This window comes from Scylla paramamosain, chromosome 27 (assembly GCF_035594125.1).
Source record: "Scylla paramamosain isolate STU-SP2022 chromosome 27, ASM3559412v1, whole genome shotgun sequence".
In the NCBI taxonomy this organism is placed as follows: domain Eukaryota; kingdom Metazoa; phylum Arthropoda; class Malacostraca; order Decapoda; family Portunidae; genus Scylla; species Scylla paramamosain.
In genome coordinates, this window is record NC_087177.1 from 13,889,309 (window position 1) to 13,916,808 (window position 27,500).

The 27,500-nt window shown below is 40.7% G+C and overlaps 1 long non-coding RNA gene across 1 annotated transcript in view; it reads right to left on the reverse strand.

Annotated features, from left to right (window-relative positions):
* LOC135114496 (uncharacterized) overlaps nucleotides 1-27,500 on the reverse strand; it is an 87,340-nt gene that overhangs the window by 29,248 nt on the left and 30,592 nt on the right. Inside the window, exon 2 of the long non-coding RNA XR_010275525.1 lies at nucleotides 19,216-19,290. This is a non-coding gene — a long non-coding RNA (uncharacterized LOC135114496). The remainder of the gene's footprint in view (nucleotides 1-19,215; nucleotides 19,291-27,500) is intronic.

Here is a 27,500-nt window from a genome sequence, read left to right on the forward strand (position 1 = left end):
AGAGACACCGGCCAAGGGCAACGAAAATTTAATTAAAACAACCCACTGAGATGCCGGTCCCCCATATAGGGTCCAAAGCGGTAGTCAAAAATTGAAGGATAAGTGTCTTGAAACCTCCCTCTTGAAGGAGTTCAAGTCATAGGTAAGTCGAAATACAGAAGCAGGCTGGCAGTTCAGAGTTTATCACAGAAAGGCATGAATGACTGAGAATACTGGTTAACTCTTGCATTAGAGAGGTGGACAGAATAGGGATGAGGGAAAGAAGAAAGTCTTGTGTAACGAGGCCGCGGGAGGGAGGCAGGCACGCGGTTAGCAAGATCAGAAGAGCAGTCAGCATGAAAATTGCGGTAGAAGACAGCTAGAGATGCAACATTGTGTCGATGAGAAAGAGCTGAAGACAGTCAGTTAGAGGAAAGGAGTTGATGAGGAAAAGAGCTTTTGATTCCACCGTATCTAAAAGAAAAACTGGTGGAGATGTCTCAGAACCCCTAACTTCATAAAAGCTGTTTTGGCTAGAGATGAGATGTGAAGTATCCAGTTTAGATTATAAGAAAATGACAAACCGAGGATGTTCAGTGTAAAAGAAGGGGACAGTTGAGTGTCATTGAAGAAGATGGGATAGTTGTCTGGAAGGTTGTGTCGAGTTGATAGATGGAGAAATTGAGTTTCGAGGCATTGAACAACACCAAGTTTGCTCTGCCCCAATCAGAAATTTTAGAGAGACCAGAAGTCAGGCGTTTTGTGGCTTTCCTGCGTGATATGTTTACTTCCTGAAGGGTTGGACGTCTGTGAAAAGACGTGGAAAAGTGCAGGGTGGTATCATCAGCGTTTGAGTGGATAGGACAAGGTTTGGTTTAGAAAACCATTGATAAATAATAGGAAGAAAATGGGTGACAGGACAGAACCCTGAGGAACACCACTGTTAATAGATTTAGGAGAAGAGTGACCGTCTGCCAAAGCAGCAATATAACTGTCAGAAAGGAAATTTGAGATGAAGTTACAGAGAGAAGAATAGAAGCCGTAGGAGGATAGTTTGAAAAATCAAAGCTTTGTGCCAGACTCTATCACAAGCTTTTGATATGTCCAAGGCAACAGCAAAAGTTTCACCAAGACTCAGTAAGGAAAGCCAGAAGATCACCAGTAGAGCGGCCTTGACGGAACCTATACTGGCCATCAAATAAGAGGTTGTGAAGTGATAGATGTTTAAAAATCTTCCTGTTGAGGATAGATTCAAAAACTTTAGGCAGGCAGGAAATTAAAGCAGTAGGACGGTAGTTTGAGGGATTAGAACGGTCACCCTTTTTAGGAACAGGTTGAATGCAGGCAAACTTCCAGCAAGAAGGAAAGGTAGATGTTGACAGACAAAGTTGAAAGAGTATGACTAGGCAAGGTGCAAGCACAGAGGCGCAGTTTTGGAGAACAATAGGAGTAACCCCATCAAGTCCATAAGCCTTCCGAGGGTTTAGGCCAGCGAGGGCATGGACAACATCATTGCGAAGAATTCTAATTGATAGCATGAATTAGAGGGTGGAGGAGAGGGACAAACAAGCCCTGAAACATCCAAGGTTAGCAAACCTTTTTAGCAAAGGTCTGAGCGAAGACTTCAGCTTTAGACATAGATGTGATAGCAGTGGTGGCATCTAGTTGAAATAAAGGAGGGAAATAAGAAGCAAAGTTATTAGAGATGTTTTTGGCTAGATGCCAGAAGTCACGAGGGGAGTTAGATCTTGAAAGATTTTGACACTTTCTATTAATGAAGGAGTTTTTGGCTAGTTGGTGAATAGACTTGGCATGATTACAGGCAGAAATATAAAGTGCATGAGATTCTGGTGATGGAAGGCTTAAGTACCTTTTGTGGGCCACCTCTCTATAACGTATAGCACGAGAACAGGCTACGTTAAACCGAGGTCTGAAAGGTTTAGGTCGAGAAAAAGAGTGAGGAATGTACGCCTCCATGCCAGACACTATCACCTCTGTTATGCGCTCGGCACACAGAGATGGGCCTCTGTCACGGAAGCAGTAGTCATTCTAAGGAAAATCAGTAAAACACCTCCTCAGGTGCCCCCAACTTGCAGAGGCAAAATGCCAGGGGGATCCTGAGGAGGGACTGGAGTGATAGGACAAGATACAGATGTGAGATTGTGATCGGAGGAGCCCAACGGAGAAGAGGGGGGTAACAGCATAAGCAGAAGGATTAGAGGTTAGAAAAAAGCCAAGACTGTTGGGCGTATCTCCAAGACGGTCAGGAATACGACACCAGTTGATCTAGTTGCACCAGTTGATCTAGGTCGTGGAGGATAGCAAAGTTGAAGGCTAGTTCACCAGGATGGTCAGTGAAGGGAGAGGAAAGCCAAAGCTGGTGGTGAACATTGAAGTCTCCAAGAATGAAGATCTCTGCAAAAGGGAAGAGGGTCAGAATGTGCTCCACTTTGGAAGTTAAGTAGTCAAAGAATTTCTTATAGTCAGAGGGGTTAGGTGAGAGGTATACAGCACAGATAAATTTCGTTTGAGAGTGACTCTGTAGTCGTAGCCAGATGGTGGCAAACTCGGAAGATTTTAGAGCGTGGGCACGAAAGCAGGTTAAATCGTTGCGCACATAGACGCAACATCCAGCTTTAGATTGAAAATGAGGCTGGAGAAAGTAGGAGGGAACAGAAAAGGGGCTATTGTCAGTTGCCTCAGACACCTGTGTTTCAGTGAGAAAAAGAAGATGAGACTTAGTAGAGGAGAGATTGTGGTCTACAGATTGAAAATTAGATCTAAGACCGCGAATGTTGCAGAAGTTAATGAAGAAAAGTTGAGGAGGGTGTGTCAAGACACTTAAGGTCGATACCACAAGAGCAGTCCGACCTGGGGACATTTGTGGTTCCCTCCCCAGATGGGGACTCCGAGGCTGGTGTAGGAGTCGCCATGATAATTTTGAATTTTGAATGAAGATGTGTGTGTGTAATTAGGTGCTTGTAGTTTTATGTGAAGGAAGAGAGTTGCCTTTAGAGGGCAAGCTGTGACTGACCCCTTATATTGTGAGACACAAAGAGAAACGTTAAGCGAGGTCACAGCTCCGTTTAGTAAGTTCACGGCACCCCCTGATCCAGTGCTTTAGACCTCATTGGGAGTAATTATCGTTTCGGCAGGTGCCTACTGCCTCCTCCTGCCTATTAAGATTGTTCGCTTAATTATTATCAGTCTCGGTATTCTTGTTCCCATCATGAGTTTCCTAGGAGTGCGTCCACGAAAAGTTCGCGTAAGTACCAGTTGTTCTTTTAAAGTCTATGAGAAATTTAAATATTCTCGCTAGTGATAATAGTACACCTCATTACTCATTACCATCACTTCATGTTTGTCCAAATGCAGGCTTCTAATGTAGCATTGCATTTTAACTACGACTACGACGACGACGACGATGATGGCGAAGGACGACATTAACAACAACCACACCAGCAACAACGGTAAAATGACAATCCATATGCATTTCATTCAACGCACATTTCATTTTGTCGAATATGCACAGTGGCTATCACGAGGCGTCCTTCCGCATCTCAACCCGCTGAATCAAACGCGGGGATTCATTTGCGTGAAGGTCACCGAGCAAAATAACCAATGAATAATCAAACACAAAAATTAACAATCCAAGGCGTCACGTGGGTGGCCTTTTCCCCTCTTTCCATTCCGCGTCTGAACTGAACATGGACACACACACACACACAGACACACACACATACACACGTGACTTCACACCTGCACCACGTGTCTCACTATTACCACCTCCCCTCTTCCCTTCTTCCCTCACCTCTATCACTTCATTATTCGTTCCCATGCATGCCATAATCCACTGTCATTATTCAGCTCCATACATGACCATCCATACTGCCTGTCCTTCACCGTCACACGACTCCCATCATTCACTCCTACACGCACTCAATGCACCCAGACACACAGGGACACAGGGACACAAGGACAGCTGCAAAACAGGAGTCTCATCCCTCTCCCACAAGGTCGGCTCTTCCTGTCACTCTTTGTGAACGAATAGCACAATGGTTTCCTCCCTCGTGATGTGTATTCGTCCTCTGTGAAATTACTCATTCTGGAAACATATAACTAAACGAATGTGCAGTATCGCACACAATTAAAAAAAAAATATATATATATATTATATATATATATATATATATATATAAATATATATATATATATATATATATATATATATATATATATATATATATATATATATAGTATATATATATATATACACACACAAGTGCAAATAAGTTAATAAGACTAATTTGAACATAATACAGGTAAAGAATTTTTTATATACAAAATTACGTGAATGAAAATAAATTGACACTAAAATTGAGGAATATACAATACTGAACTAGAGAATTATAAGCTGAGAACAAATCAGTGCTAAAAAACATACGCTACATAAATACTTACATAAATACGTGAACGAAATAAATAAACAGTAAAGAAATACGAAACATACAATACTAAACAGGAGGATAAAATGCAAATAGTCCAAAAAATGTATTCCTAAAAAAAATAAAAAAAATAAAATATATATATATATATATATATATATATATATATATATATATATATATATATATATATATATATATATATATATATATATATATATATATATATATATGTAAAAGGAAAAAATAACGATATATATTTTTATGAAACCGGATGATAAAACACCAAATAACTCCCAAAAAATAATTAGTTAAAAAAGTAAAACAACAAAAAATAATAAAATGAAAAAAATAAATGCAACTCCAAAATGCAAACACACTAACAAGTAAAGAAATGAACAGAAAATTAAACAAAAATCAAGAGAAAAAATCGACAGATTACACAAACAGATAAACACATAATTCAATACACTTACAACACAAGAACGTCCCACAAAACACATACACACATTCAATTAAAAGAAAAATACAAACAAATAAAACAACAAGAAATAAACAAAGAATGAAGCAGACAAAACACAGATATCACCCAATCACAAATACAAACAAATATAAGCAAAACGCTAAAAATAACACCTATACAGCATAAAAAGGCCACTTAATGAGCCAATCACTGGGAGAGCATAACCAAACTCTTTACCCGCCAGACTTTGTAACAATACCGCGTCTCGTTATGGACTAATGAACAAGCGAAGGCCAGGTAATGAGGTGTAACTTGCGGCCAATTACACCTGCCCAAGTCCAGTTTTCACCTGTGCGAGCCGCCTGGTGTTGTACTAACCGGTTCAAGCAAGACTTCTCTGGATCCTTATCTTGCTTAACCTGAGCTCATCTGGTGAATGAGGAAAAAATAAAATAATAATACTGGAGATAACTGGAAGCGATAAAAGCAATCAATTTGAGAAGGCGGAAGAAAAGACTCAATTTTCAAAGGCAGACTGAGAGGCGGTGCAAGAAATTAGATTATTTAGATTATGATACGAAAGACAGAGGATACTCGTATAAAAGAAAAGTTGTAAAAGGAGAAGAAAGGAAAAATTAAGGATTGTGCGATTGGAAAACAAGAAAAATAGATAGGATGATAATAAAAAAGGGAGGAAAAATTAAGATAGCTGGATAGTGAAAGAAAAATGAAAACAAATGAAGACGAAAAAATAGGAGAAAAGAAGACAAAAAAAGACAAATAAATGGAAAAGACGAAATGGGAGAAAGAAAACAAGGAGAAGGTATAAAAAAAATTAAACACGAAATAAGAGAGAAAATGAAGATAAGAAGAAAGGAAAGAAATAGAAGCAGGGAAAAGAAAGAGAAAAAGAAGACGAAAGACAAAAAGGTGAAAGATGGAAGAAAAAAAGTAAAGAAAAATTAAGCGAAAGCAAGCAGAAAGATGGAAGAGAAGACAACAAAGAGGGAACAGCAAAATGAAGGAGAGGAGAGGGAGAAGACGCTAAGGAATTGAAAGAGGGGACAGATAGGGGAGAGAAGAAGAAAGAATATAGACGAGGGGAGACAGATATGAAAGTGAGAGGAGATAAAGGAAGTAGAGAAGATACACGAAAACAAAAGTAAAAGAATACGAGGGAATAAGAAAAATGAGAAGAGGAGACGGAGAAAAAAGATGGTAGGGGAGAAATGAGTGGTGTGTGTGTGTGTGTGTGTGTGTGTGTGTGTGTGTGTGTGTGTGTGTGTGTGTGTGTGTGTGTGTGTGTGTGTGTGTGTGTGTGTGTGTGTGTGTGTGTGTGTGTGTGTGTGTGTGTGTGTGTGTGTGTGTGTGTGTGTGTGTGTGTGTGTGTGTGTGACTTCTAAACGAGAACACTTGAAGAACTGAAACAAAAAAAATAAATAATAAGGCGGCAGAAAAGAGAGAAACACTTTATAAACTTTAGAAGAAGCAGAGGCGTAACAGAGACAACGATAAGGAAGGTCAGGAGAGGGGAGAGAGAGAGGAATAGAAAGTGATAAATACAATGTATAAGAAGGAGGGAGGAAAGGATTTGCCTGACCTCTTCCCCTCGTTCTTAATTCTTCCCCTTCCTTGCTTCAGAGAAAACAGAGCCGTCCGTGACACCGAGATTTTTACTGTCAGTGTCACAGATCGGGGTCAGGGGAATCTAACTAATTTATCTCCCTCTCTCTCTCTCCCTCTTCCTCTCCCTCTCTCTCTCTCTCTCTCTCTAAAATGTCGCGTCATCCTTTCTCACCCCCGATATCAAACTCTCAGGAAACGTCGGTCAAACATTAGGAAAATATCAGTGCTTCATTTCTTTACTCCTATCGACTCGACATTTTACTATTCTGCACTCAGTTACTTCCTATAAATTGTTGTAGTAGTAGTAGTAGTAGTAGTAGTAGTAGTAGTAGTAGTAGTAGTAGTAGTAGTAGTAGTAGTTGTTGTTGTTGTTGTTGTTGTTGTTGTTGTTGTTGTTGTTGTTGTTGTAGTAAGAACACCAGTAACAGTAGTAGTAACAACACCAATGACAGTATCACCATAGAATTTCAACTACCACCACCACCACCACTGCACACATACACACACACAGGCACACATATGCACACTGTACCTGCATGTGTCACACTAATCCCCTTAACACAAGCGATCCCTAAGGTTACCAAGACGACACGAAGGATAATCATCTTCACTAACATGATAGACACCAGAAACGGCAGCCATTGTCCTTCCGTACTGAGGAGGTAGGGAGGAAGGGAAAGAAGGGGTTGAGGGAGGGAAGGGGAAAAGGGAGGGAGGGAGGGAGGTAAGGAAGGGGAGAGAGGAAGGAAAGTAAATAAGTAATGAGCGGAAAAATGTTGTAAGTATATATGTGGGAGAGAGAGAGAGAGAGAGAGAGAGAGAGAGAGAGAGAGAGAGAGAGAGAGAGAGAGAGAGAGAGAGAGAGAGAGAGAGAGAGAGAGAGAGAGAGAGAGAGGAGGAAATACTGTAATTAATTTAGTTAAGAGGAAAAGAAAAGAAAAAAAGGAAAGGGGGAGAATAAGTGAATGAATCAAAAGAAAGAATGAAAGAAAGAAAGAAAAGAAAAGAAAAAGAACGAAAGTGTGTAAGAAAGAAAAGTACCAAACTTACTGAGGCAAAAAAAATAATTGTAATACTACTAAGTAAACCACAAAACCAAGAACACGTACAAAATAACCCCACCTCTATTTCTATCTTTGCACCTAGAAAGTCCAGGTACAGGAAATTATACTGAATAGCGATACTGCAACACATTCCCTGAAATAGCGACATTGCATCGGCGCTGTGCTACTCAGACTCGACCGCGGTGGGTACAAACTGGTGAAAAGAGGTGGAAAAGCAGGCAGGTAAAAACATCGCAGTTATTAATTATCCCCTTGTTTCCATGGTTACAACTAGGGACTGTAAAACTAGAGAGTGGTGGGAGGAAACTTCGCTATCAGTACTTATTATCATTTCGGTGTTTTTTTATCTCGACTTATTTCCTCCTGCTTATGATTTTAATCCTTTCAGTGCGATACGAAACATAAGAACATAAGAACATAAGAAATAAGGGAAGCTGCAAGAAGCGACCAGGCTTACACGTGGCAGTCCCTGTATGAAACACACCTACCTATTTCCATCTGCTATCCCCTTCCATAAACTTGTCTAATCTTCTCTTAAAGCTCTCTAGTGTCCTAGCACTAACTACATGATTACTGAGTCCGTTCCACTCATCTACCACTCTATTTGAGAACCAATTTTTTCCTATCTCCTTCCTAAACCTAAATTTTTCAAGCTTGAACCCGTTATTTCTTGTTCTACCCTGGTTGCTGATCCTAAGAATTTTGCTTACATCTCCCTTGTTATAACCCTTATACCACTTAAAGACTTCTATCAGGTCCCCTCTTAACCTACGTCTCTCTAGAGAATGTAAATTTAACCGCTTCAGCCTCGCTTCGTAAGGAATACTCCTCATCCCCTGTATCCTTTTAGTCATTCTCCTCTGTACTGATTCTAATAGACCTATATCTTTCCTGTAATGTGGGGACCAGAACTGCACAGCGTAGTCTAGATGAGGTCTGGCCAGCGCCAAGTATAACTTTAATATTACTTCCGGCCTTCTACTTTTAACACTCCTAAAAATGAATCCTAGTACCCTATTTGCCTTGTTTCTGGCTTCTATGCATTGTTTCCCTAGACGGAGTTCAGAGCTAACTATAACTCCTAAATCTTTCTCGTACCCTGCACCTACCAGAGTTTGGGTGTTTAATGTGTACCTATTGTGTGGGTTTCCTCTACCTACGCTAAGCACTTTGCATTTATTGATATTAAATTGCATTTGCCATCTATCCGTCCATTCATTCATTCTATCTAAGTCTGTCTGCAAGGCGATGGCATCCGCTTCTGACCTAATTAATCTACCTATCTTTGTGTCATCCGCAAATTTACTAACATCGCTACTAATTCCACTATCCAAGTCATTGATATATATTAGAAATAATAATGGCCCTAATACTGATCCCTGTGGCACCCCACTAATGACATGACCCCACGAGAATCTGACTAATCATTTATGTGATCTTTGAAATTAGTCCTAATGAAAGTCTAAAATTTTTAAGAATAAGGTTCGTAACGAGAGTGAGTCAGTAAGTTCTCGGCCGCATCAAGAAAACTAGAAAACATTGCGGATGTAAAGTATTAGTTTTGCTGTACTGCTTGGGTAGGTCAGAAAACTTTTTATATGCCACAAGTAGGTTATATATTTCTGCTTATTTCAACCAGTTTAGTAAAAGTCAACTGCACTGTTCATGGTACTTTTTCCTTTGTGTTCTAAGTGACCGCAACTAAAAGGGAAGTATTAGTACAGGTATCAAGTCAGGTACGATAATAAGTAAGAAAAAAGACGTATTTATTAATTTCAAAGATTAGGAGAGATTGATATACCTTTTTTTATAACGCATACTAAATGAAGACACATTTAAGAACTGTACACCCCACCATACACACACACACACACACACACACACACACACACACACACACACACACAGAGAGAGAGAGAGAGAGAGAGAGAGAGAGAGAGAGAGAGAGAGAGAGAGAGAGAGAGATGAGAAGAGAGAGAGAGAGAGAGAGAGAGAGAGAGAGAGAGAGAGAGAGAGAGAGAGAGAGGAGAGAGAGAGAGAGGAGAGAGAGAGAGAGAGATTTCACGTAACCATTCCAAAGATACTCCTGCCACCACCTCTGCAATGTCTCGTCGAAATAACAACCTCCTGAGAGGGTCACAATAACAAAAGAGCGCGTTCGTTCCCTGATGAATGGAAGCGAAGGCATCCCGCGGAGCCTCAGACTGTCGGGAGGAGTGACAGACTCGCTCATCCGCAGTATAACGATAATTCAGTAATACGTATACACCGAGGTAGTCCGCCCGCACCCCTGGTTATAAGTAGCTGTAGGGAGGAAAGTCGAGGTTCACGGAGGAGGAGCAGGAAGGTGGAATACAAAGGATTATAAGGGAAAACAAAACAGTAACAGACTTCTTGCTCTCCTCCTGGGTTGTTTGATGGTGAAGGAAATGGAAGTTTAATAAAGGATAGAGTTAAAGAAAGAAGCGGAGGAATAGATAGGAATACAAAGGAATAAAAGCAATAACAGATCACCACGCCCTTCCAGCTTCTTGTTTTCACTACTCTACACTGATTACCACAATTAGAGAAAGGGAAAGGACAGTATAGCGAAAGACTCTAAGGAGGAGGAGGAGGAGGAGATGGAATACAAAGGACTACGCATAAAAATAAACAGACAACAAACCTCTTGCTCCCTTATACTCGTGAACTGATAGATGAAGAAAAATAGGAAGTTTAAAAAGGATAGGGTTAAAGGAAGGGGAGGAGAGGAGAGGAGGAGGAGGAGGAGGAGGAGGAGAGGAGGAGGAGGAGGAGAGGAGGAGGAGGAGGAGGAGGGAGGAGGAGGAGGAGGAGGAGGAGGAGGAGGAGGAGGAGGAGAACAACAACAACAACAACAACAACAACAACAACAACAACAACGAGAGAGGAGGAGGAGGAGGAGGAGAAGGAGGAAGAGAAAAAGTGAGGGATTGGAGAAATGAAGGTGTTGAAGAAAATGGAGGTTGACAGAAAGGGGCAAGACAAAGAGGAAGAGATGAAGCTGAAGGAACTACAGGTTCTCAATTTCTTTTAACTCACCTTAGACGAGGGTTGGAGGTAAGTGGAAAACATATATAGCAGTAGACCTGAAGAAGAAGAAGAAGAAGAAGAAGAAGAAGAAGAAGAAGAAGAAGCAGAAGAAGAAGAAGAAGAAGAAGAAGAAGAGGAAGAAGAAGGAAGAGGAGGAGGAGGAGGAGGAGGATAGGAGGAGGAGGAGGAGGAGGAGGAGGAGGAGGAGGAGGAGGAGGAGGAGGAGGAGGAGGAGGAGGAGGAGGACTAGAACAACAACAACAACAACAACAACATTAACAACAACAACAACATTAGCAACAGCAACATCAACAACAGATGAAGGAGAAGGAAGAGAAGACGAGAAGAAAGAGAGAGAAGGAAAAGACCTGAATATCTATATACTCGCACAGTATGTATGTATGTATGTATGTATGTTTGCACGTACTATTTTCAACCAGCCAGCCAGTCCCACCAGCTAGTCAACCCAGCCAGGTCAATGCACGCCAAGTCCATCATATTTTTGAAACCGTACATACGCGAGGCCATCACCCCCCCCCCCCACACACACACACACAGAGGGAGAAAAATTGTTAGTCTGTTACGCACACTTCCACATCACTACAACCAGCATACGTACGAGCAAGTTGCCTGCCGCCATTCACGAAAAAGGGAAAAGGTTTGTTGTAAGGAAATAGAGGAAAAGAATTGACCTATTCACCCAGTTCACCCATCCCAGTTCTCTACCTTGCAATTGCTGGTTTATAAAGGAGATAAGGGCAAAGTGGAACAGGAAAACACACGATTGAAAAAAAGGGAAAAGAAAAACTTGAAAGAAAGAATTCACACATGTACGAAATATTGTATGAAGTGTTTTCTTTCTCTTTTAAAGAGAGAGAGAGAGAGAGAGAGAGAGAGAGAGAGAGAGAGAGAGAGAGAGAGAGAGAGAGAGAGAGAGAGAGAGAGAGAGAGAGAGAGAGAGAGAGAGAGAGAGAGAGAGAGAGAGAGAGAGAGAGAGAGAGAGAGAGAGAGAGAGAGAATTATTAGCCCATACAAGCCTAACTCGAAAAAAAAGTAAATATATGAATATTATTTTATTTCAGAAAATAAAATGAAATTAAATTCGGGTTTTTTTCATAACCAAGATTAAAAAAACTGCTCACAATAAATAACAACATAAAAAACAACAACAAAAACAACAACAATAACAACAACAACAATAACAACAGCAAGAACAACAACAAAAAGTAATAATAATAATAATAATAATAAGAAGAAGAAGAAGAAGAAGAAGAAGAAGAAGAAGAAGAAGAAGAAGAAGAAATAATAATAATAATAGTAATAATAATAATGATAATATAAATAATGATAATAATAATAATAATAATAATAATAATAATAATAATAATAATAATAGTAATAATAACAATAATAATAATAATAATAATAATAATAATAATAATAATAATAATAATAATAATAATAATAATAATAATAATAGTAATAATAATAACAAAAAAGAAAACAAAAAAATATATAAGAAGATAATAAAAACAACAACACTAGCAAGTCATCAACACCACCACCACCACCACCGCCACCAGCAGTCATCAGCCCGGCAGTCATCGCCTTGCCCCCAAGGACGTGGCGGCGCGGCAGTGACCCAACAGATGCTGTCGGCCAGGTGTTGACAGGCAAGTGGCGGTGGCAGGTAAGGCCATTGACCCGTAGCCACCCCTGAGTCGCCCCTGCCAGAGAGAGAGAGAGAGAGAGAGAGAGAGAGAGAGAGAGAGAGAGAGAGAGAGAGAGAGAGAGAGAGAGAGAGAGAGAGAGGGGGGTTCTAAAGGGACGCGTGTATGTGTCTTTAGAATCACGTGCTAGACTCGAGATCTCCATCTACCTATTACCCAGAGAGAGAGAGAGAGAGAGAGAGAGAGAGAGAGAGAGAGAGAGAGAGAGAGAGAGAGAGAGAGAGAGACAGCTTACATATACACCTATCTATGGCAATGACCTCTCCCTCTCTCTAACTCGCTACACACACACACACACACACACACACACACACACACACACACACACACACACACACACACACTCACACACTTCACTCTCGTACTCAAGGCGGGCAGTGACTCCCTCGGCGATCAGTCAAGACGTTACTGGCGAGCGTCAACCTGCAGGCAAGGACGCTACCACTGAACTTGAGTAATGGCAATAATAATATGTGTGTGTGTGTGTGTGTGTGTGTGTGTGTGTGTGTGTGTGTGTGTGTGTGTGTGTGTGTGTGTGTGTGTGTGTGTGTGTGTGTGTGTGTGTCGCATACCTGAGGGCAAGGTACGGACAAGAGCGCAGGCGGGGTCAATGCCAGTCATGTATTAGGGAGCGAGGCGAGCAGCAGTAAACAGCTTCAATTTAGTTCATCTCAGTGTATCAAGCAGCAAATCTACCCTCCCTTCGATTTACTCCTCACTGTGTTAACTTTAAAGACTTTGTTGCTGTGTGGGTATGATTATTATTATTTTTTTTTGTTGTTGTTGGGGGGGTGAAGGAGGCAAGCTAGGGACACATAAATGGTGGGTGGTTGGAAAAAGAAAAAGACTCATATGCTATTGTGAAAAATCATAATTATTAAAGATTAGACGAAGATAATACGACCATAATACGGAATCCAGTGCAATATGGAATACGTCCCAATAAAATGAATGAATGAATGAATTAATGAAAAATGCTACTTTGTTGATCTAAAAAATAATAATAAAGAAAATGTTTAAACAGAGAAAAATTGAATACGGAGCCCAATCCAATATGAGGCAAATCTCATAAATATTAACGAATGACTAAAGGAATGAATGAGCAAATAAACAAGTAAATGTGTAAAATGGCAGCTCAGACACGATATAAGAGAAAATTCGTACACAAAAGGACAGAGTGATACGAAAAGAGTGAACGTAGAAAGAATAGAGTCATTTAAGGAACCTCTAAGGCAAGGCAGACAAATGCTTTCAAGAAGAGTAAATATTTGGAACACTTCATCTTAAGTAGGCAGGAAGAAATATATATAAATGAACACTGAACCAGGTGAAACTCAACCGGCAGACATAAACAAACTTAGCAAAACACTGAGGCAAGAGAGAGGAGGAGGATAAACAAGAATAAAATAATAGCAAAAACAGTAAAGTTTACAACACGTTCAAAAGAGAAGTGTTTTCAGGGAGCGAAAACAAAACCATGAAAGAAATAAATGGTGAAGCTATCGAATGCGGAAAACAACATAATGAAAAGGTGAATAGTTGTACAGAAAAAAAATATATATATACTTTTCCAAAACCTAAGGTCCACCAGTGAATTTGGCTACACTTTTCAGATACAAGTAGGAGTAAATATTTCAATATAGTACAATAAGGGAATATTCAGCAATACACTCTCTGCCTTTCAGGATGTGAGGCGAGAGAAGTTCTCTAGAGAGACTGTTACGCGCAATGATGGAGGCAGTCTTGGGTCCCCCAGCCAAGGTCGATGCGGATGACCTTGTGTCTGACACTACCGTAAAGGGGTCAAAGTGCCCTTCAAGGCTAAGCAGCCCCGCAGACTGGCCCCCGCCTCCTATCCCCGGATGCCACTGCCTGGCTGAAGAGGCCGCATCCCGCCAGAGGGAGACCACACAGCGGACAACGTATCGGAGAAATGTGAGCCTAACAACGTCTCTGCGGCAGCGAACCATCGACATGGGGCTTTGACACAACCCCTGCACCTCACCCTGACACTCACCTCGCCACCACCTCAAGGCAGGATGGCCAACAGGAACCCAGGACTGGAAGAGAGAATGAATAAATTACACGCAGAGAAGCTGCCGACCGAGGCGGGACCTCGTCTCCTCCTAGCCAGGAACTGACCACTCTCCCAACCACCAAGTTTAGCGCAGAAACACGTGACCTCGCTTGACCCACAGACACACGATCTCATCGCCAATGTAATCCCAATGTATTCCAATATCAAGATATTAAAATTTATAAATTAATACGTAGTGATATTCACAATAGTTCCTTTTAACTTTTTTTTTCGTAATTTCATGATCAATATCTATATTTCAAATAATTTCAAGTACTTCCATTACATTTACAGTAACACACAGTGATTACATACTTTTCAAAGATAACCACCATAGCTGTGCTTAAGGCGATGCAGTAAAAGAGCCACGAGACACAACCAGTTTCCTTCCCTTACGTTTTGTTCTGCTGAGGGACAATGTACGGCAGGTCTGGATGTGCTCTGTGCCGTTTCACTAAACACATGGACAAAAAAAATATTACAGCCTCGTAGATAAAAACATTAATTTCAATTTAGCTTTTCCTCGAATAAGAGAAAATTATCAAAGGTCACAAAGATCAGTTCTGAGAAAAACCATATGACCTATACCGTTCAGAGTGTTACGTACAAGTGTGATGGAAAAGTTAATGATTCGCCCAACAATACGTGAATTTATATTAGTCTGGCTTCCTTCCTTCACCCATAAAGTAATTCAGTAAGTCCAAGTGTGTGATGGAAAGCTAATAATTTCCATTAATACACGATTCCAGTACATCAGTCTGGCTTTCCTATGACTCCTTCACCAACAAAATCATTCAGTAAGTCACGGTACAAAATTATTACACGATAGAAAGCTAATAATCCCCGCCGATAAACGATTTTATATCAGTCTGGCTTTCTTCCTTTACCTGTAAAATAACCCAGGAACACAAGGTACAAAATTACAGCGCGACAGAAAAAAATCATAATCTCCATCAATAAGTGATTTCATATGAGCTTGGTTTTCTTCCCTTCACCAATAAAATTACTCAATAAGTTAAGGTACAAAACAATCGCGCAATAACTCTCTTCATGGCCCAGTCTTCACTTTCCCTGAGTGGGTGTGCTCGCTACCAAACCAAACCCCACGTCTGGATCCCGTTCCCAGCAGGACACGCGACGCGACGTCCTGGCCAGGCCACCTAGTCACCCACCCGCACAGCTGTTCATCCTCCCTCGCCAGTTTATTGACAAATGGAGACCTGGGATAAGGTAAACTCTGTAAACGGTCTCTCTCTCTCTCTCTCTCTCTCTCTCTCTCCTCTCCTCTCTCTCTCTCTCTTCTCTCTCTCTCTCTCCTCTCTCTCTCTGTTTTGGGCATCTCACGTGTTCCGACCACATGCTGACTCCCTACCTGCCTTCCTCACACCTTCCCTCTCTTTCTCCCCTCTACTCCCCTCTTCATCCGCCTGATCCCTCCCCGTCACCCTTCCCTGCTATATTTCCCAGCCTCCCTTCCCTTGAACAAACGCTGAAAATTTTGAGAAATAAAACAACCCAGGGAAAGTGTGCGTGCATTCTTTCTTAACCATTTCCTGGCGGCCAAAAGTTTCGGATCGCATTAAAAGAACTAGATTTTGCAAACATTATTTCCTTTTTATTCCTCGGCGGTATAAAAATTCGGGTGTTGGGGAGGAGTAAAAAGCGGGAATTTTTGTATGTATCTCTCTCTCTCTCTCTCTCTCTCTCTCTCTCTCTCTCTCTCTCTCACGTGCAATGCAAAACAAGTGACGGCCACGAGTGAAGGCAAAACAAACGTGACTGTGTGCAAGTTGAGCTTTGTTTGGTCTTGCTATTGTTGCGTTTAAGGGTAAGATAATTTTACCTCTTGTTTTTGTTAAGACGACGACTACTGGAATATTACTACTGGTGTTGCTGACGGTGACGGTGGTGGTGGTGGTGGTGGTGGTGCTCGTGGTGGTGGTGGTGGTGGTGGTTCTGCAATTAGATCTCGCTTTACCTTAATATATTTGTTAATTCTTAGGTTATCTTTTTTCTATATATATTATTTTCGAATTTCTGACTGCCAAACGGGGACACACACACACACACACACACACACACACACACACACACACACACACACACACACACATTACGTTCAGATGCTCATGCTCCTTTTCTTTACGAAGGTGCGTGTTGGTGACCCTAATTAGCCCACTTCTACTCTTCCTCCTCCTCCTCCTCTTCCTCCTCTTCCTCCTCCTCCCCCCTCCTCCTCCACCTACTTCTCCTGTTCACCTACCACGGCCCAGTAACTGTGCTGATTACCTTTAGGAGAGACACTAGTAGAAAGGTTTGCTCTCTAGAAAATAACCAGAGAAATGTATAGCAAGAAGGGAAGGTAAACATTGACAAGGAGAATATAAAAATCGTAACAGGGGGAAAAGTAGATCAGCAAGAAAAACCTCGATTGAAGAGAGAGAAAAAGAGCGCCATTGGATATTTTGCAGGCACGGAAGGTAAACATCTGCACAGGGAATATAACAATAGGAAGGAAAGAATATTGTAACAGAAGGAAAATCAGAAAGGGTGAAAAAAAAGATACGACTGAAGGGAAAAGGAGATAGTGGAAAATTTTGCTCTTTAGAAAATAACAAGAGAATTTTAATGCAGGCACGGATGGTAAGTATTGCCACATAAAATATAACAATAAGAGGAAAAGGACGCTGCAACAGGAGGAGCAGTAGAACAGGAGGAAAGACTCGACAGAAGGAGGAAACAGGAGGAAAAATTTTAACTACGTGAGGAGGAAAATAAGAAATGAGAAGCAAAATAATAGAACAGTATTGGGAAAATGTAGAATAAAAGGAACATATGACAGAAGAAGAAGAAGGAAACTGTGGAAGGAACCGTGGAAGGAAAAATGCCACAAGAGGAGGAAAACAGAAAGAAAAGGAGAAAAAGCTGTGGGTAGACAAAGAAAATCACCACAAATGAGTGATGAAAATAACCACAAATTAATGATGAAAATAACCACCACATTAAAAACAACAAGAATAAAAACTTTGCAGGGAAAGAAACAGGAGGGAGACAACAAAGAGGAAAATATAAATAACATAAATTTAGCCACGCGTTACACACACCTGAGAGACACACACACACACACACACACACACACACACACACACACACACACACACACACACACACACATAAACACTCCGTAACACTAAATATGACTGACGTTTGTAATTAGGCAGGCGTATAATTTTGCGGCTCGTGGCTTGCTAGCACCGTCACCCCCTCCCCTGTGTCTATGTGGGAGTAGGGGAGGGTAAGGGAGAATACGGGAGGGGAGGGGAGAGGGGAAAGAGGTAAGGAAGAAGCAGGTGAGGCTGGTGAGAAAGGGGATGTGAAACTGGTGTGGCTATCAGTTTGTGTGTGTGTGTGTGTGTGTGTGTGTGTGTGTGTGTGTGTGTGTGTGTGTGTGTGTGTGTGTGTGTGTGTGTGTGTGTGTGTGTGTTTTGTTTTTATTTACCCATTTTGTTTTGATTTCTAACTTTTCATCTTGTAGTTAGTTTTTGTTGACAAGTTTCGTCTTTCCTTTCATTTTTTCTATTACTTTTCTTCTTATTATTATTATTCTTATTCTTATTATTCCCCTTCTTCTTCTTCTTCTTCTCCCCCTTCTTCTTTTTCTTCTTTTTCTTCTTCTTCTCCTTCTTCTTTTTCCTCTTTCCCATTTCCATGTTTCACACTCAAACTCTCTTTCCTTTCTAAATGATTCCCTATCTTACTACAGTACTAACTTTATTTCAAGACTGAAACTGGGAAGAATACAGTAGCTATTATGAATACGATAAGTAACAATTATTAACAGTGCATGCCAAAGAAACAAAAGGTGCATATTATTATTATTATTTTTTTTTTACTGTCACAATACACAAAGTAGAAAAAAGTCTTTCATCTGACGCTCTTATTAAAAAAAAAAAAAAGAAATCATTAAAAGGTACGTACATTTCACTTTCACCGTTTTTGTATCTACTTACTACAACGTCTCCAAACGGCATCTGCTCCACAATCATCTTACTGGTATGTACTCTCTCTCTCTCTCTCTCTCTCTCTCTCTCTCTCTCTCTCTCTCTCTCTCTCTCTCTCTCTCCTCTCTCTCTCTCTCTCTCTCTCTCTCTTCTCTCTCTCTCTCTCTTCTTTTCATATACATACACTTATTTCGTTTCAAACTTCTACATGCTAGTTTTTTCTCCTTTGTGCATTCAATCTCACAACTTTCAACATTCAGGAGCTTTCAACACTCTATTTCCTGTCAAGTCTTTTTTCTATATCTAGGTCATGATATGTCACTACCATTTGACTTCCCTGTTTCCCTTTATGTTTTTTTTGTTATTTCCGTCTCTCTGTTGTGATCCCATTTGCTTTACCCTCCAGTATTAGCAAATGAAACTACTCCACTCGCACTAATGCAGCAGCACAGGTATCAAAGGTTATGACTCGCTGCAGATGACAATATGACCCTTGATACTTCATCTTCGTGATTTTAAATTATTTTCTGAGCACAACTAAAACTATACACACAATAAGGATTTTAAATACTCAGTCTTTTAACTACCTGAACTGTTATTTTTTTTGTCATTAGTGATATCAAGCTCAAAATTTTAACTAAGCAAATTCATTAAGCTTCTGGAAAAAAAATATACACCAGCTAAATACAAGTAGGGCTGATGACTTTTGGCAGCGTACCTTAGTTTTCTTATATTTTTAAAGGTTAAGCGATGCACACTTCTACATCTGTGCCACTTACCTGCGTGCTGGCAGCGTGACCCCATTTGTGTCCATTTCAACACGATCCCGCGACCTGCCTGGCGCTCGATCGACACTACAAACAGACAGAGGGGAAGATCATGGTTAGTTCAACACAGCATGCCTTGAGCTAACTTGCTGACAACGTAACCTTCCCGTCACTGTGAAGCGCAGTTTGTTGTCAGAGGCTGTTATTATGAAAATTCTTCTTCATAATCTAGTCAAGCATAATATTTCCTTTTGTTCAGCTCTAGGTGGAAAGGTGAGATGGAGAGGAAGGAGCATGCGAGGAGTGAGGCATATCAACCTTTCCTTGACACATTTATGAGCACCCCTCCCCTTCTTCCCTTCCTCTTACAGCTTTATAAACAAGCACTTACTCTCTCACTCACACACCTCCTTTAGATCAGCCATGTACAGTACCTTCCTCCGCCGCCAGGAAAGAACGGGGCTGCCTTACACAGCACAAGTATCATCATCACCACTCAAACGAGACACGCCTCACCACATGCCAATGCAGACACACATGCACAAGCGCACCGAACATAAGGTTGAATCACCCAATTGGCATCCATAGCCCGTGCCATTGCTCAACCCCTCAGTGCTTTAATCTCGACAAGGGTGCCACGCCCGAGACACAGCGCGGACACGAGTTTCATGAGTCAGCCTGAGGATTGGGGTCTTCATGTCACACGTACGTATTATTAACAAGGCCACTGTCACCTAAACCACGCCCTCTACACCGGCGCCCTTTGAAGCTTCTAGAGCGTAAGGAACACAACGTACGCCACGTAATGCAAGGTGTCCTGCCGCTACGCTCTTGATGGCACTGATTCACAAAGGAACACAGAAGAAATAACAGTACACACCATAACCGCTGATTTGAGAAGACTGATTTCAAAACAATAATAATGATCATCAGTTTCTGAGACTCCACTGCGAGACAAAGCCGTGGTGGAGTCTCGTAAGGGACAACACGTCGACTGTTTTGTTCTTCCCATTTTGTCTCTGAGGTATACATGCTACCAACTTTCCCTATAACTTAAAGCATTCCCAGCCGCTATAAAACAGTAAGCAGCATCATCGACAGCACAGGTAACTCTTTCAATGTTAAACAAATTTTACTCATGAGCTCTTTCAACTTTATAGATACTTACTTAATACTAGTCTCTAAAATAACTATATACCTTAAAAAATACAAACATAACCTTATTTTCTCGTATGAGTCTCCAAGCAAATATTTTTCACAGTGAAAAGGTTGAAACTGGCATAAAACAGGATTACATCAACACAAACTTCAAAAAACAGAATATAATCAATTGTCTTTGTAACTCCGCTAAAAAGGTGCTCCCAGCAAGCAGCATCACTAGTACACTTAAAACTGATACAAAACAGGATAAATTAACCCTTTCACTGCTATTTGTCATCTCTTTCCTCCATCATTAACCACCCTGAGAGATGCTGTTCTTATTCTACAGCCGCAACTAAGCATTGCACCGGCTAGAAGATGCAAAATATATTCTTTTTCATCCCCTTCTTTCTTGTAGATGCTTCAAAAGATTCCATACAATGCTTCTAATGGTGTGAATTTTTGCATACCATAGTGAAAAAGCTAAATGAGCGAACAAATTACATTAAAACAGTCGATAATCAGCCGTTTCTGTGATTCCTCTAAAAGTCGCACTCCCAGTAAGCATCATCAGCAGCACAAACATTTAAAACAGCCCCAAACAGGATTCATTGAGCAAAAATACCAGTCAACCTTCTGCATCTAACAGGAGATTACAAGGCCATACACCGCCCTGCCCCGTCCCGCCCCTCTCCGACCTTTCCAGCCACGCATGCCAGCAGGACACGAGACGGAAAATGGTATATGTCCTTTAATATTTTTTCTCATACACATTCGGATCCGGCACAAGGTCAAGAGATAAGCTTAGGTAAAATAGAAAGAAAAAAAAGGCGTCAGGCTTTATTATTTTTCTACCCTATGAAGTTGTCACGTGTATATGGAAAAAGGGGAGCGAAAATATATAGTCACGGGTATGTGATATATGTAATATACGTGGGACTTTTTAATTCAGGTGTGTGATGTAATGGTCTTGTGTCATATAGTGATTATATAAAGTAGTAAATAATAAACGGATACTTTTATAAGGTATCGTTAATTTACATCACAAACGGTATGGGTATTTTTTTCCACTTGATCGTGTGCGTGCGTGCGTGCGTGCGTGCGTGCGTGCGTGCGTGTGTGTGTGTGTGTGTGTGTGTGTGTGTGTGTGTGTGTGTGTGTGTGTGTGTGTGTGTGTGTGTGTGTGTGTGTGTGTGTGTGTGTGTGTGAGTGTGAATCATACCCCTCCCTATGCCAGGCCGCCAGATCGATGACTGCTCCTTGAGTATAGGTGAGTAACACGCTCAATTCTACTCTCCTCAATGCACTTATCACCTTATTTGGTTCTTCTCTTCTGAGCAACGTATGATGAATGACAGAAAGGAATTTCCCAGTATTGATATAGGAGAAGGAGGAGGAAAAAGAGGAGATGGAGGAAGAGAAGAAAAGGTGATGATATAGGAGAAGGAGGAGGAAAAAGAGGAGGTGGAGGAAGAGAAGAAAAGGAGGTGATGATAAGAAGGAAAAGGAGAAATACAAAGGAATATACAAAGGCAAAATTAACAGCAACAGTGGACCTGAAGATGATGTTTGTGTGACCATACTACCAAGACAGATTCTATGAGTTAAAAGGCAAAAGGACAGCAAGATCAAAGGAAAGGAGGAGGAGGAAGAGGAAGATGGAGACGAAAAAGAAGGCGACAATGGCACAGACGAGAACAATGCTGCAGAGAAAACAATAACAACACATCCACCAACACCAACGACAGAACCCAACAGCAACAAGACTAACAATTCAAAATACACACAACACCAATCTGACGGAAAAATAAGAACTCCGGAGAGGCAGGTAGCAAAGCAGGCAGGAGGCAGAGAGGCAGACAGGAGGAAGGCAGGCGGAGAGACACGGAGAAAAGAATCCAGGAGTAATGAAGACTGAGAGGATAAAAAGGGCAAAAGGGAGCCGATGAAACAAACAGTGGAGCGACTATGACCTTCAGGTAAGACCACGCTGCTTGTCTACCTGCGTGATGAGGACGTGAACAGGAGAGTCAAAAAGGAGCCTTCAATGCCTACAGGGACAAAACTGCATGCGTTCTTTGTGACCCACTTACAACTTTGTGTGACGCAAGGAAAATGGAAAGAGAAGATGAAGGGAGGGGAGGTGCGGGTAGGGATGGAGAGAGAGGGATAGGGGGAGGGAAGCAATGAAAGTTGGTAGAGAACCAGAGAGGGAGAGAGAGAGAGAGAGAGAGAGAGAGAGAGAGAGAGAGAGAGAGAGAGAGAGAGAGAGAGAGAGAGAGAGAGAGAGAGAGAGAGAGAGAGAGAGAGAGAGAGAGAGAGAGAGAGAGAGAGAGACTAAAAACTTAAAAGGATGTAAAATCTTGAAGAAGTGTATATATAAAAAAAAAAAACGAGTTGCGAAAGGAAATACATATACATAATCAACCAAAAAACAAAAAAAAAAATAAAATAAAATAAAATATACCAAACACCCACTAAACATACCATCACATGAAATAATGATACAAGAATAAAAAAAAATAAAAGGAAAACAAATATCATAAGAGAAAGAATAAGATAAGATGGAAAAACACCGAAGCTAAGTGGTAAAAATGGCCAAGAAAGAATAAAAGGTCGAGAATTTTTACAGCAAACAAAAGATTCATTGACGTCAATTGAAATAATGAGTATGCACTTCAGGTAACCAGTGATAGATGAGACTTCCGGATGTGAGGAGGCGGAGAAAAGGGAGAAGATGAAGAGGTAGAAGAAGAAGAAGAAGAAGAAGAAGAAGAAGAAGAAGAAGAAGAAGAAGAAGAAGAAGAAGAAGAAGAAGAAGAAGAAGAACAACACAAACAACAGCAACAACAACAACAACAACAACAAAGATAAAGAAAAGGTAGAAAAAGAACAACAGCAACAACAATGACATGGAGAAGAAGAAGAAGAAGAAGAAGAAGAAGAAGAAGAAGAAGAAGAAGAAGAAGAAGAAGAAGAAGAAGAAGAAGAAGAAGAAAAAGAAGAAGAAGAAAAAGAAGAAGTAAGAAGATGATGATGATGATGATGATGATGATGATGATGATGATGATGATGATGATGATGATGATGATGAAGTAGAAGAACACCAAAAAGAACAAGAGGTAGAAAAGAAGAAAAAGAAGAGGTAGAAGAAGAACAAGAACAACAAGAACAACAAGGAGGAGGAGGAAGAGGAGGAGGAGGAAGAGGAGGAAGAGAAAAGAAGAAAAAAATAATAATAAAAATAATAAAAACAGAAAAGGTGAAAGAAAATTATACAGCAGCGAACCTCTTGACCTTCCCGAGGCTTCCTTTTGACACACAACACCGCCCATTTCACCTTCAGCTCAAGATGTAAAGATGGTGAAGGGCGGATGTTCCTCCCTAACACTCATTTGTTGCAAGGATGATGTGGTTGCTAAAAAATAAAAGTAAAAAATCCTTATAAATCTTTAACCCGTTCACTCTTAACCCTTTTCTTTCCATAATCCTTTTTTTTTTTTGTTTTGTTTTTAAGAAGTCTTTTGTACTAGTCACTTAGATAGTTCCGTAACCTTGAAAGTATAGAATTAACATTGTATTCCCCTTGTGTGTGTGTGTGTGTGTGTGTGTGTGTGTGTGTGTGTGTGTGTGTGTGTGTGTGTGTGTGTGTGTGTGTGTGTGTGTGTGTGTGTGTGTGTGTCCATGCAAAGTATTTTTTTTATTTTACGGTACTCTGAATATTGGCGAAGGAAGTTCATAGCAGTAAAAGGATTAATTAAAGGAATGAAAAATAAATTGACAAAAATAAATGTATATCACTATTATTATCATGATGTGAACAGAACAAGCAGTGTGAATTGTGGTGGTTAGAAAAACACAACAGATCTTTATTTCTCTCAAGTTTCGACGAACACTCCTCTCCAGAGATTTTTTTTTTTTCACTATTCCCTCCGGAGAAAACTGTTCGTCGAAGCGTTAAACAAATAAAGATGTGCTGGTTCGTCCTGTCCCTTCTCGCCACCATAACTCACACACGCTTGTCCTACTAACACACGACAAGCATCGCCAGGCCACCACCATGAAGGAACCAATGAACCTAAAACAGCAACAACAACAACAATAACAACAACAACAACAACAACAACAACAACAAAAACAATACTACTAATAATAATTGAAGTAAATCCACAAAAAAAAAACACTTATGAATGAACCAATGAACCCTAAAAATATAATAATAAAAAGTAGAATGCAATTATACAAAAAAGATTAAAAAAAAGTTCATGAACAAACAAATGAATGAACCAGTGAACCTCAAAAAAATCCACAAAAGAAGTAAAAAAAATAAATAAATAAATAAATGAATAAATAGAAATCATTAGAACTTAATTGAATTCTGAGAAGAGATCGTTTATTTTACTTAGAGTTCAGAGTCTAAATATTCGCCTAATCTGTTCTTGCAAACGGTAACTCTTATCTCATCTACATGCGTCATTGGAAATCCTGACCCAACTACAGATGTGTTTGCCTTCCCTTGATGAAAATCTTTTTTACCAATCAACTCAAATTTATACGGCGGTCTTGCTATAATTAATGAATGAACTATTTTTTTCGATATTTTTCTATTACTTCTATTTCTATTACTACTATTACTACTTCTATTACTTCTATTTCTATTACTTGTCTTTTCGTCAGTACACTTCTACTACTATTTTTTTCTTCCATTCTTTATTCATAAGATCTATTTCCTCTACCAATGGTTGTATATAATTTTCAGTCTTCTTATTGCAATTCTTACTATTTTTTTTTGTACCTCATCTCTTTCATATCCTTTCTCTGACACCAGCCTGAATGCATTTACTTATTTCAGTCTTTCTTCATGGGATCTACTTACTCTCACCCTTCATACCATAATTACTATTGTTTATTACACCAAATTTTTCATATGTTTCTCTAACACTAAGTAAACTGAATGTATTAACTCCTTTCAGTCTCTTTTCACAGACATTATTTCTTCTACAAGTGAGAGTATAATGTTTCTGGCCTTGAATACCATAGCTCATATTGTTTCCTGCATCACATCCTTTCCATTGTCCTCTCCCTGACACAGCGACCCACACCTACACACAATACTCATCGTGGGGTCAACGAATCACACACGTCTGATATAACATTTTGTGATATCAAGCAAATTACGTCCTTAACAGAAAATTAATTTGCTAAGGGTTCTAAGTATCACTGAGCAATGCTTACTGGACGATGAGCGCCTTGATGCTGTGACCTCCAAATCGTTTTCTTTATTCATTAGAAGGAGGAGAAGGAGGAGGAGGAGGAGGAGGAGGAAGAAAAATGTGAAGTTAAAAATAGAGCAATGAAAATGAACAGCAAAAAAAAAGTAAATTACAGAGGAGGAGGAGGAGGAGGAGGAGGAGGAGGAGGAGGAGGAGGAGGAGGAGGAGGAGGAGGAGGAGGAGGAGGAGAGGAAGCAGAAAAAGAAGAATTTCCTATCAATTCCTCGTGCCAGAGAGAGAGAGAGAGAGAGAGAGAGAGAGAGAGAGAGAGAGAGAGAGAGAGAGAGAGAGAGAGAGAGAGAGAGAGAGAGAGAGAGAGAGAGAGAGAGAGAGAGACGAGAGAGAGAGAGAGAGAAACGGACAGCAGGAGACAGAGACAGAGATAGGACAGGGTAGCAACGAGAAGATTAAAAGCATACTCTCTCTCTCTCTCTCTCTCTCTCTCTCTCTCTCTCTCTCTCTCTCTCTCTCTCTCTCTCTCTTGCCCATCATCACCCGTAAATTTCAGGATGAGGTGGAGGCACAAGAAAAGGTAATATTTGGGAAGGAGACAAAATACCCTCTCCTCACAAACACCTGAGATGACAGGTGAGGGAAGACCTGGAGAGAGAGAGAGAGAGGAGAGAGAGAGAGAGAGAGAGAGAGAGAGAGAGAGAGAGAGAGAGAGAGAGAGAGAGAGAGAGAGAGAGAGAGAGAGAGAGAGAGAGAGAGAGAGAGAGAGAGAGAGAGAGAGAGAGAGAGAGAGAGAGACAGAGAGAGAGATTTATATAGACGTGGCGTGGATGGAGATCTTTGAATAGAGGAGAAAGAAGGAGAAAGTGGGAGGTAACTATGGAAAATGAGAAATGAGAAATGAGAGATGAGAGATGAGAGAGAGAGAGAGAGAGAGAGAGAGAGAGAGAGAGAGAGAGAGAGAGAGAGAGAGAGAGAGAGAGAGAGAGAGAGAGAGAAAAACATGAATACTGACACTAAGACATGAACTTTCAAAACTGAGGAAAAGAAAGTGACACAGCAAATTGATAAAAAGAAAGTGGGTAATAAAAAAATAGGAGGAGGAGGAGGAGGAGGAGGAGGAAGAGGAAGAGGAAGAGGAGGAGGAGGAGGAGGGAGGAGGAGGAGGAGGAGGAGGAGAGGAAGAGGAAGAGGAGGAGGAAGTGGGGTAGGTGAGGGGATAATATGCGTGAAGTATTAAATATTAGTTGCTAAGGGATCGTCAGTATCCGGGAGGAGGAGGAGGAGGAGGAGGAGGAGGAGGAGGAGGAGGAGGAGGAGGAGGAGGAGGAGGAGGAGGAGGAGGAGGAGGAGGAGGAGGAGGAGGAGGCAGTGAATCTTGAAACGTGACACACAGGACACACCAGTGATCAATGCCACGCTTCTTTCTTTCATTTTTATTCTCTCTCTCTCTCTCTCTCTCTCTCTCTCTCTCTCTCTCTCTCTCTCTCTCTCTCTCTCTCTCCTCTCTCTCTCTCTCTACTTCATAATTCACTTCAACAACACTTAAACTCCTTCCTTCCCTTATTCTTTTCATTTTTTTACTTCCCCATCCTTCTATCCCCCTCACTCCATTCTCTAATCCCTTTTCCCCCTTCCCCCTCCTCTAGTGTAACTCAAACTTAGCTACACCTGCACCGCCTCCTCTTCATCACTCCAGCCATCCTTACCACCGGGTATTGAGTTACAACATGTATATAAATGCATTGCGCCTCGCCCATTAGCAAGACCAATAACACATAATGGCTTGGACGGTGAAGAGGTGCTGATCTAAGGGTGATAATTAGAGGTGTTTAATGGTGTAATAACAATAATAAATGCAGGAGGCGTGGTGGTGCGAGATGAGAAGGAGGAGGAATGCAAGTGAATACAAAGGTAATCCAAACAGCAACT